We start from the raw sequence: 9,526 nt of genomic DNA, 5'->3' as shown, positions 1-9,526 counted from the left end.
AACTATGGTTTGGCAAGAAACCTAAGCTGTCATTTCTTAAAGTTTGGGGTTGCGATGCTTATATGAAAAGGTTTCATACTGATAAGCTCAAACTCAAATCGGGGAAGTGCGTCTTCATAGGATATCCAAAGGAAACTATTGGATACACCTTCTATCACAGATCCGAAGGCAAGACTTTTGTTGCTAAATTCGGAAACTTTCTGGAGAAGGAGTTTCTCTTGAAAGAAGTGAGTGGGAGGAAAGTAGAACTTGACGAGGTAACTGTACCTGCTCCCTTATTGGAAAGTAGTACATCACAAAAAAATATTTCTGTGACACCTACACCAGTTAGTGAGGAAGCTAATGATGATGATCATGAAACTTCAGAACAAGATACTACTGAACCTTGTAGATCAACCAGAGTAAGATCCGCGCCAGAGTGGTACGGTAATCCTGTTCTGGAAGTCATGCTACTAGATCATGATGAACCTACGAACTATGAAGAAGCGATGGTGAGCCCAAATTCCGCAAAGTGGCTTGAAGCCATGAAATCTGAGATGGGATCCAGTATGAGAACAAAGTATGGACTTTGGTTGACTTGCCCGATGATCGACAAGCAATTGAGAATAAATGGATCTTCAAGAGGAAGACGGACGCTGATAGTAGTGTTACTATCTACAAAGCTAGAATTGTCGCGAAAGGTTTTCGACAAGTTCAAGGGGTTGACTACGATGAGACTTTCTCACCCGTAGCGATGCTTAAAGTCTGTCCGAATCATGTTAGCGATTGCCGCATTTTATGATTATGAAATTTGGCAGATGGATGTCAAAACTGCATTCCTGAATGGATTTCTGGAAGAAGAGTTGTATATGATGCAACCGGAAGGTTTTGTCGATCCAAAGGGAGCTAACAAAGTGTGCAAGCTCCAGCGATCCATTTATGGACTGGTGCAAGCCTCTCGGAGTTGGAATAAACGCTTTGATAGTGTGATCAAAGCATTTGGTTTTATACAGACTTTCGGAGAAGCCTGTATTTACGAGAAAGTGAGTGGGAGCACTACAGCATTTCTGATAAGTATATGTGAATGACATATTGTTGATCAGAAATAATGTAGAATTATTCTGTAAAGCATAAAAGGAGTGTTTGAAAGGAGTTTTTCAAAGAAAGACTTCGGTGAAGCTGCTTACATATTGAGCTTCAAGATCTATAGAGATAGATCAAGACGCTTGATAAGTTTTTTCAATGAGTACATACCTTGACAAGATTTTGAAGTAGTTCAAAATGGAGCAGTCAAAGAAAGAGTTCTTGCCTGTATTACAAGGTGTGAAGTTGAGTAAGACTCAAAGCCTGACCACGGCAGAAGATAGAAAGAGAATGAAAGTCATTCCCTATGCCTCAGTCATAGGTTGTATAAAGTATGCCATGCTGTATACCAGATCTATTGTATGCCCTACCACTGAGTTTGGCAAGGGAGTACGATAGTGATCTAGGAGTAGATCACTGGACAGCGGTCAAAATTATCCTTAGTGGAATAAGGATATGTTTCTCGATTATGGAAGTGAAAAAAAAGGTTCGTCGTAAAGGGTTACGCCGATGCAAGTTTTGACACTAATCTAGATGACTCTAAGTCTCGGTCTACATACATATTGAAAGTGGGAGCAATTAGCTAGAGTAGCTCCATGCAGAGCATTGTTGACATAGAAATTTGCAAAATACATGCGGATCTGAATGTGGCAGACCCGTTGACTAAGATTCTCTCACAAGCAAAACATGATCACGCCTTAGTACTCCTTGGGTGTTAATCACATAGCGATGTGAACTAGATTACTGAATCTAGTAAACCCTTTGGGTGTTGGTCACATGGCGATGTGAACTATGGGTGTTAATCACATGATGATGTGAACTATCGATGTTAATCACATGGTGATGTGATCTAGATTATTGACTCTAGTGCAAGTGGGAGACTGAAGGAAATATGCCCTAGAGGCAATAATAAAGTTATTATTTATTTCCTTATTTCATGATAAATGTTTATTATTCATGCTAGAATTGTATTAACCGGAAACATAATACATGTGTGAATACATAGACAAACAGAGTGTCACTAGTATGCCTCTACTTGACTAGCTCGTTAATCAAAGATGGTTATGTTTCCTAACCATAGACAAAGAGTTGTTATTTGATTAACGAGGTCACATCATTAGTTGAATGATCTGATTGACATGACCCATTCCATTAGCTTAGCACACGATCGTTTAGTATGTTGCTATTGCTTTCTTCATGACTTATACATGTTCCTATGACTATGAGATTATGCAACTCCCGTTTGCCGGAGGAACACTTTGGGTGCTACCAAACGTCACAACGTAACTGGGTGATTATAAAGGAGCATTACAGGTGTCTCCAAAGGTAGATGTTGGGTTGGCGTATTTCAAGATTAGGATTTGTCACTCCGATTGTCGGAGAGGTATCTCTGGGCCCTCTCGGTAATGCACATCACATAAGCCTTGCAAGCATTGCAACTAAGATGTTAGTTGTGAGATGATGTATTACGGAACGAGTAAAGAGACTTGCCGGTAACGAGATTGAACTAGGTATTGGATACCGACGATCGAATCTCGGGCAAGTAACATACCGATGACAAAGGGAACAACGTATGTTGTTATGCGGTCTGACCGATAAAGATCTTCGTAGAATATGTAGGAGCCAATATGGGCATCCAGGTCCCGCTATTGGTTATTGACCGGAGACGTGTCTCGGTCATGTCTACATTGTTCTCGAACCGTAGGGTCCGCACGCTTAAGGTTTCGATGACAGTTATATTATGAGTTTATGAGTTTTGATGTACCGAAGGAGTTCGGAGTCCCGGATGAGATCGGGGACATGACGAGGAGTCTCGAAATGGTCGAGATGTAAAGATCGATATATTGGACGACTATATTCGGACTTCGGAAAGGTTCCGAGTGATTCGGGTATTTTTCGGAGTACCGGAGAGTTATGGGAATTCGCTAGGAGAAGTATTGGGCCTTGATGGGCTTTAGTGGGAAGAGGAGAAAAGGCCTGCTGCGCCCCCCCTCCCCTCTAGTCCGAATTGGACTAGGGAAAAGGGGGCCGGCCACCTTTCCTACTCCTCCACTTCCTTCTCCCTTCCTCCCCTCTTGGTGGACTCCTACTAGGACTTGGAGTCCTAGTAGGACTCCACATCCTGGCCGCGCCTAGCCTTGGCCGGCCTCCTCCTCCTCCATCCTTTATATACAGGGGCAGGGGGCACCCCATAGACACACAAGTTGATCCACGTGATCGTTCCTTAGCCGTGTGCGATGCCCCCTGCCACCATATTCCACCTCGGTCATATTGTAGCGGTGCTTAGGCGAAGCCCTGCGACAGTAGAACATCAAGATCGTCACCACGCCGTCGTGCTGACGGAACTCCTCCCCGAAGCTTTGCTGGATCGGAGCCCGGGGATCGTCATCGAGTTGTACGTGTGCTAAGAACTCGGAGGTGCCGGAGTAACGGTGCTTGGATCGGTCGGATCGGGAAGACGTACGACTACTTCCTCTAGGTTGTGTCAACGCTTCCGTTGTTGATCTACAAGGGTACGTAGATCATACTCTCCCCTCTCGTTGCTATGCATCACCATGATCTTGCGTGTGCGTAGGAAATTTTTTGAAATTACTACGTTCCCCAACAAATCTGTCTTACACCCGTTGTATGTGAACGTTAGAATCTATCACACCCGATCATCACGTGGTGCTTCGAAACAACGAACTGTCGCAATGGTGCACAGTTAGGGGGAACACTTCTTGAAATTATTATGAGGGATCATCTTATTTACTACCGTCATTCTAAGTAAACAAGATGCAAAAACATGATAAACATCACATGCAATCAAATAATAAACGTGACATGATATGGCCAATATCACATAGCTCCTTTGATCTCCATCTTGGGGCTCCATGATCATCTTGTCACCGGCTTGACACCATGATCTCCATCATCGTGTCTCCATGAAGTTGCTCGCCCACTATTACTTCTACTACTATGGCTAACGCATTTAGCAATAAAGTAAAGTAATTTACATGGCGTTTCTCAATGACACGCAGGTCATATAAAAAATAAAGACAAATCCTATGGCTCCTGCCGGTTGTCATACTCATCGACATGCAAGTCGTGATTCCTATTACAATAGCATGAACATCTCATACATCACATATAGATCATTCATCATTCATCACAACTTTGGCCATATCATATCACAAAGCACTTGCTGCAAAAACAAGTTAGACGTCCTCTAATTGTTGTTGCAAGTTTTACGTGGCTGAATCAGGGTTCTAGCAAGAACGTTTTCTTACCTACGTGAAAGCCACAACGTGATTTGTCAACTTCTATTTACCCTTCATAAGGACCCTTTTCATCGAATCCGCTCCAACTAAAGTGGGAGAGACAGACACCCGCCAGCCACCTTATGCAACTAGTGCATGTTAGTCGGTGGAACCGGTCTCACGTAAGCGTGCGTGTAAGGTTGGTCCGGGCCGCTTCATCCCACAATACCGCTGAAGCAAGATAAGACTAGTAGCGGCAAGAAAGTTGACAAATCTACGCCCACAACAAATTGTGTTCTACTCGCGCAAGAAGAAATACGCATAGACCTAGCTCATGATGCCACTGTTGGGGAACGTTGCAGAAAACAAAAATTTTCCTACGGTTTCACCAAGATCCATCTATGAGTTCATCTAGCAACGAGTGATCGGATGCATCTACATACCTTTGTAGATCGCGAGCGGAAGCGTTCAAAGAACGGGGATGATGTAGTCGAACACGACGTGATCCAAATCACCGGAGATCCTAGCACTGAACGGACGGCACCTCCGCGTTCAACACACGTACGGTCAGCGTAACGTCTCCTTCTTCTTGATCCAGCAAGGGGAGAGGAGAGGTTGAGGAAGATGGCTCCAGCAGCAGCACGACGGCGTGGTGGTGATGGAGCTGCAGTACTCCGGCAGAGCTTCGCTAAGCACTATGGAGGAGGAGGAGGTGTTGGAGAGGGAGAAGGAGGCAACCAAAGGCGTGGATCAAAAAGCCCTCCTTCCCCCACTATATATAGGAGGGCCTAGGGGGGGCGGCCCTAGGAGATCCAATCTCCTAGGGGGGCGGCGGCCAAGGGAGGTTTCCCTCCCCCCCCCCCCCAAGGCACCTAGGGGGTGCCTTCCACTTGTGGGACTCTTCCCCTTTTGGAACCCTAGGCGCATGGGCCTCTTGGGGCTGGTGCCCTTGGCCCATGTAGGCCAAGGCGCACCCCCTACAGCCCATGTGGCCCCCGGGGCAGGTGGCCCCACCCGGTGGGCCCCCGGGACCCTTTCGATGGTTCCGGTACAATACCGGTGACCCCGAAACTTGTCCCGATGGCCGAAACAGCACTTCCTATATATAATTCTTTACCTCCGGACCATTCTGGAACTTCTCGTGACGTCCAGGATCTCATTCGGGACTCCGAACAACATTCGGGTTACTGCATATACATATCCCTACAACCCTAGCATCACCGAACCTTAAGTGTGTAGACCCTACGGGTTCGGGAGATATGTAGACATGACCGAGACGACTCTCCGGTCAATAACCAACAGCGGGATCTGGATACCCATGTTGGCTCCCACATACTCCACGATGATCTCATCGGATGAACCACGATGTTGAGGATTCAAGCAACCCCGTATTCAATTCCCTTTGTCAATCGATATGTTACTTGCCCGAGATTCGATCGTCGGTATCCCAATACCTCGTTCAATCTTGTTACCGGCAAGTCACTTTACTCGTACCGTAATGCATGATCCCGTGACCAGACACTTGGTCACTTTGAGCTCATTATGATGATGCATTACTGAGTGGGCCCAGTGATACCTCTCCGTCATACGGAGTGATAAATCCCAGTCTTGATCCATGTCAACCCAACACACACTTTCGGAGATACCCGTAGTATACCTTTATAGTCACCCAGTTACGTTGTGACGTTTGGTACACCCAAAGCACTCCTACGGTATCTGGGAGTTACACGATCTCATGGTCTAAGGAAAGGATACTTGACATTGGAAAACTCTAGCAAACGAACTATACGATCTTGTGCTATGTTTAGGATTGGGTCTTGTCCATCACATCATTCTCCTAATGATGTGATCTCGTTATAAATGACATCCAATGTCCATAGTCAGGAAACCATGACTATCTGTTGATCAACGAGCTAGTCAACTAGAGGCTTACTAGGGACATGTTGGTGTCTGTTATTCACACATGTATTACGATTTCCGGATAACACAATTATAGCATGAATAAAGACAATTATCATGAACAAGGAAATATAATAATACTTTTATTATTGCCTCTAGGGCATATTTCCAACACTTCAACCTTTGGGAGTTCGACCCGGCGCAGCATCAAACTCTTAATAGGCTCTTCGACATGACGTACGAAGATGCCTGGAGGATCCTTTTCAAGGGCGCCGAGGCTCCCGCATCCACTGCCGAGGATCGCGGATTCAGTACTCAGCATCACGCTCATGCGGTAAGCTGTTTTTGTCCTTTTACAGGGTATCAGTTTTTCATAGTTTGACTCTATGCGGGATCTGAGTTCCCTTATCTTTGATAGGATTGGGAGGTGACGTCCGAACAGATCAACTGTCCGGCTCCTTTGCCCGAAGGCCCAGCGGACGCCCATTTGGTGAAGCTGCTGGTTCCGGCACCCTACGTGGTGCCGAAGAAGGCCAAGAAGGCCGCGGGGACTCGAAGGAGTGCCCGGCGCCAGGAGGTGTCGGATTCGTCATCCGACGGTCCCGAAGCGCCTTCCTCTCGTGAGAACGAGGAGGAAGAAGAAGAGACCTCTCCCCCTCCAGCGGGAGGAGAGAAGAAAAGGAAGGTAGCCCTCTCTGAGGAGGCCGGAGGGTCCAAGAAGGGGAAAACCCTTCCTCCGGACTGCTCCACCGACACCGACGACGACGAAGAGGAGTGGCAGCCCAGGGCCAAGCCCCTGGCGAAATCATAAGTATCCAGATACCGGAGTGACTCATAGTATTTGTTTATTGCACAGCTTTCCCTTATGTCGAATGTGTTTATGCAGCCCACCCAAAGACCGGCTCGACGCGTCGTCGAGCGGCTCACTGGACTCGTCGGAGGTGAACTCGCTTCCGACGGCTTCCTCCCCCCGCCCTACGGACGACACGGAAGTGTTGTCCCAACAGGTTCCAAGCAGGGAGGAAGTGGTCCTGGAGGCGCCGCAAGGCAACCTCCCAGACTCCAGGAGTAAAGGGGAGGAAACCCCCCAGGGCTCCAAGTCTGGCTTAAGGCCGGACACAGCTCCAGAATCTTCAAAGGTTCCAGAGTCCGGCGGGCGACCTCCTTCCAAGAGGAGCAAGCCTACCGTGCCGGTGACCTCCGTCCAACCGGAGGCGCCGGACAATATGTTGGAGGCGCTCCAAGGTGCCTCCATCGACGAGGGGCACCGCACTATTATGAGTGCGGTGATCCAGAAGGTTCAGTCCGCCAAAAGCGGACTGACTGAAGCTTGTACAAGCCTTTTAACAGGCTTTGAGGTAAGTAAAGAATGTGTAAACAATAGTACCGCATAGACAGTAGCCCCTGATGCTCTGTTTGGCGTTCGGGAAGAAAAGCCGAATAGAGGATCAAATAGAATTCGTAGGAGTCTAACAAAAATGAGTCAATATGCATGTGCAGGATACCCTGCTTGCGTCCGCCGCACTGACCGTGGAAGTGGACGCGCTAAAGCAGGGCCTCGAAAGGTCCGAGCAAGAGCTCGAGCATGCCAAGAAGCAGCTCGAGGACAATGAAGGTAAGAAATACCTTGTTAAAAGATATATATATATATAAAAGGTGCAATTGCGAAAAATGACAGGATTATCGTGGCTATTGTAGGGGCCACGTCTGAGGTGGTGACCCTTAAGCAAGCGCTGGACGAGGCCGAGAAGAATTCGGCCTTGGAGCGCACCGAGCGGGCGAAGTATGAGGCCGAGGGTGGCAAGGTGCGGCAAGAGCTTCAGACTCTCATGGAAAAATATGAGAGTTTGGAGCGTGACTCGAAGACGCAAGCGTCCGAGCTTGCGGTGGCTATTGAAAATGCCAAATCTGCCAAGGCCGAATCCCAGAAGACCCTCCAGGAGTTGGATGAGGCGAAGAAGATTGCGGTGGGTAAGGCATTCTTTATGCAAAGAAAACACATAAACATGAGTTACCTGTTACTTACCCGAATCCGGAGCTCTCCAGGAGTGTTCGCAGATCTTCCCCAGAGTGTATCCGATGCCGCTGCATTCTATCGAGCCGAGGAGGGCAGCTCGACGGAGAAGGTGTTCTGGTCTCAGTACGCTGAGGCCGGACACCCCGTGCCCCTGAGCGACCAGCTGAAGCAACTGGTCGAGCTCCACAAGGCGGCCGAACAGGCCATGAAGGGCCTCCTAGTTCGGCTATGGCCTGGAGAGGCTCTGCCTGGGAGCTATTTCGGGCTGGTGCGGCGGCTGGTGGAGGCCTGTCCGAGGCTTGAAGGCATCAAGCGCTTCGTCTGCATTGAAGGTGCCCGTAGGGCCCTTGCCCGTGCTAAGGTGCACTGGGGCAAGGTGGATGCGGAGAAGCTTGTGAAGGACGGGCCACCGTCGGGGAAAGAGCATCGCAAGCCCGAGAATTATTATAAGGATGTTCTGAAGGGTGCTCGCCTTGTTGCGGATGAATGTACCAAGGATGTATTTTTTGAGTAAAACCCACTCGTGTTATCCTGTGCGCTGAAAACTTGTTCATATGCGCTAAGCAATGCTGCTTGAATTTAAAATATTACCTTCTGTGCGGCTGTTTATCAATACTGAGAGATGGCGAGTCGTCGGCTTCTGCCCCCTTGCCGCTAGTGCTGGGGTGTTCGGGGATACACCTGGGCGCTATTTTTCCCATATTTGGGTCCTTCGAGGGAGGCGCTCAGCCCAACGAACGAGGCAATCGGACTATAATGCGTGAACACTCTCACTTAGCTATAGAATTCTATAATTTTAAATTTCGGCGAAGCCCCTAGTATTCGGAAGACCGAGTTCGGGGCGCTATCCACGCCTTGGCCGGACAGAGCCGACTCCTCGCCCTAAGCGACATAAGTCTTTTAGGACTCGAAAAGACCTCTCGAACAGCGACCAGCTCTCGCCTCATCATGACGGTCAGTTTTAGCTTTCTCCACTGAGGTGCTCAACCCAGCTCAACCGGGGCACAATCGCAGTGGTTCTCCTAGTGCTACCTTAGCCGATATAGCGGAACGTAAGGCACCAAAACATAGGAGCCGGGCAAACCCAACTATTGACCCAAGACATGATTCGGAGCTGATGCATATAATGCTATAAGTTCGGGGTGCCGCACTTGTTAAAGTGTTCGGACTTCTTACACCATGTTGAGGGGTACTGAAGCCCCTGGCGTATTTTGGCCGTACCAAAGTGTACGGGTGCAACATGTCATTAAGGAACATATATATATAAAGGTAATGCAAAAAATAGACAAAAGTTGTGCATTGTTCATTA

Source organism: Triticum urartu, chromosome 7A (assembly GCF_056163025.1).
Source record: "Triticum urartu cultivar PI428250 chromosome 7A, HENAU_Tu73, whole genome shotgun sequence".
NCBI classification, from domain to species: domain Eukaryota; kingdom Viridiplantae; phylum Streptophyta; class Magnoliopsida; order Poales; family Poaceae; genus Triticum; species Triticum urartu.
The sequence above is the reverse complement of the archived record's forward strand: the minus strand, read 5'-3'. Positions refer to the sequence as shown.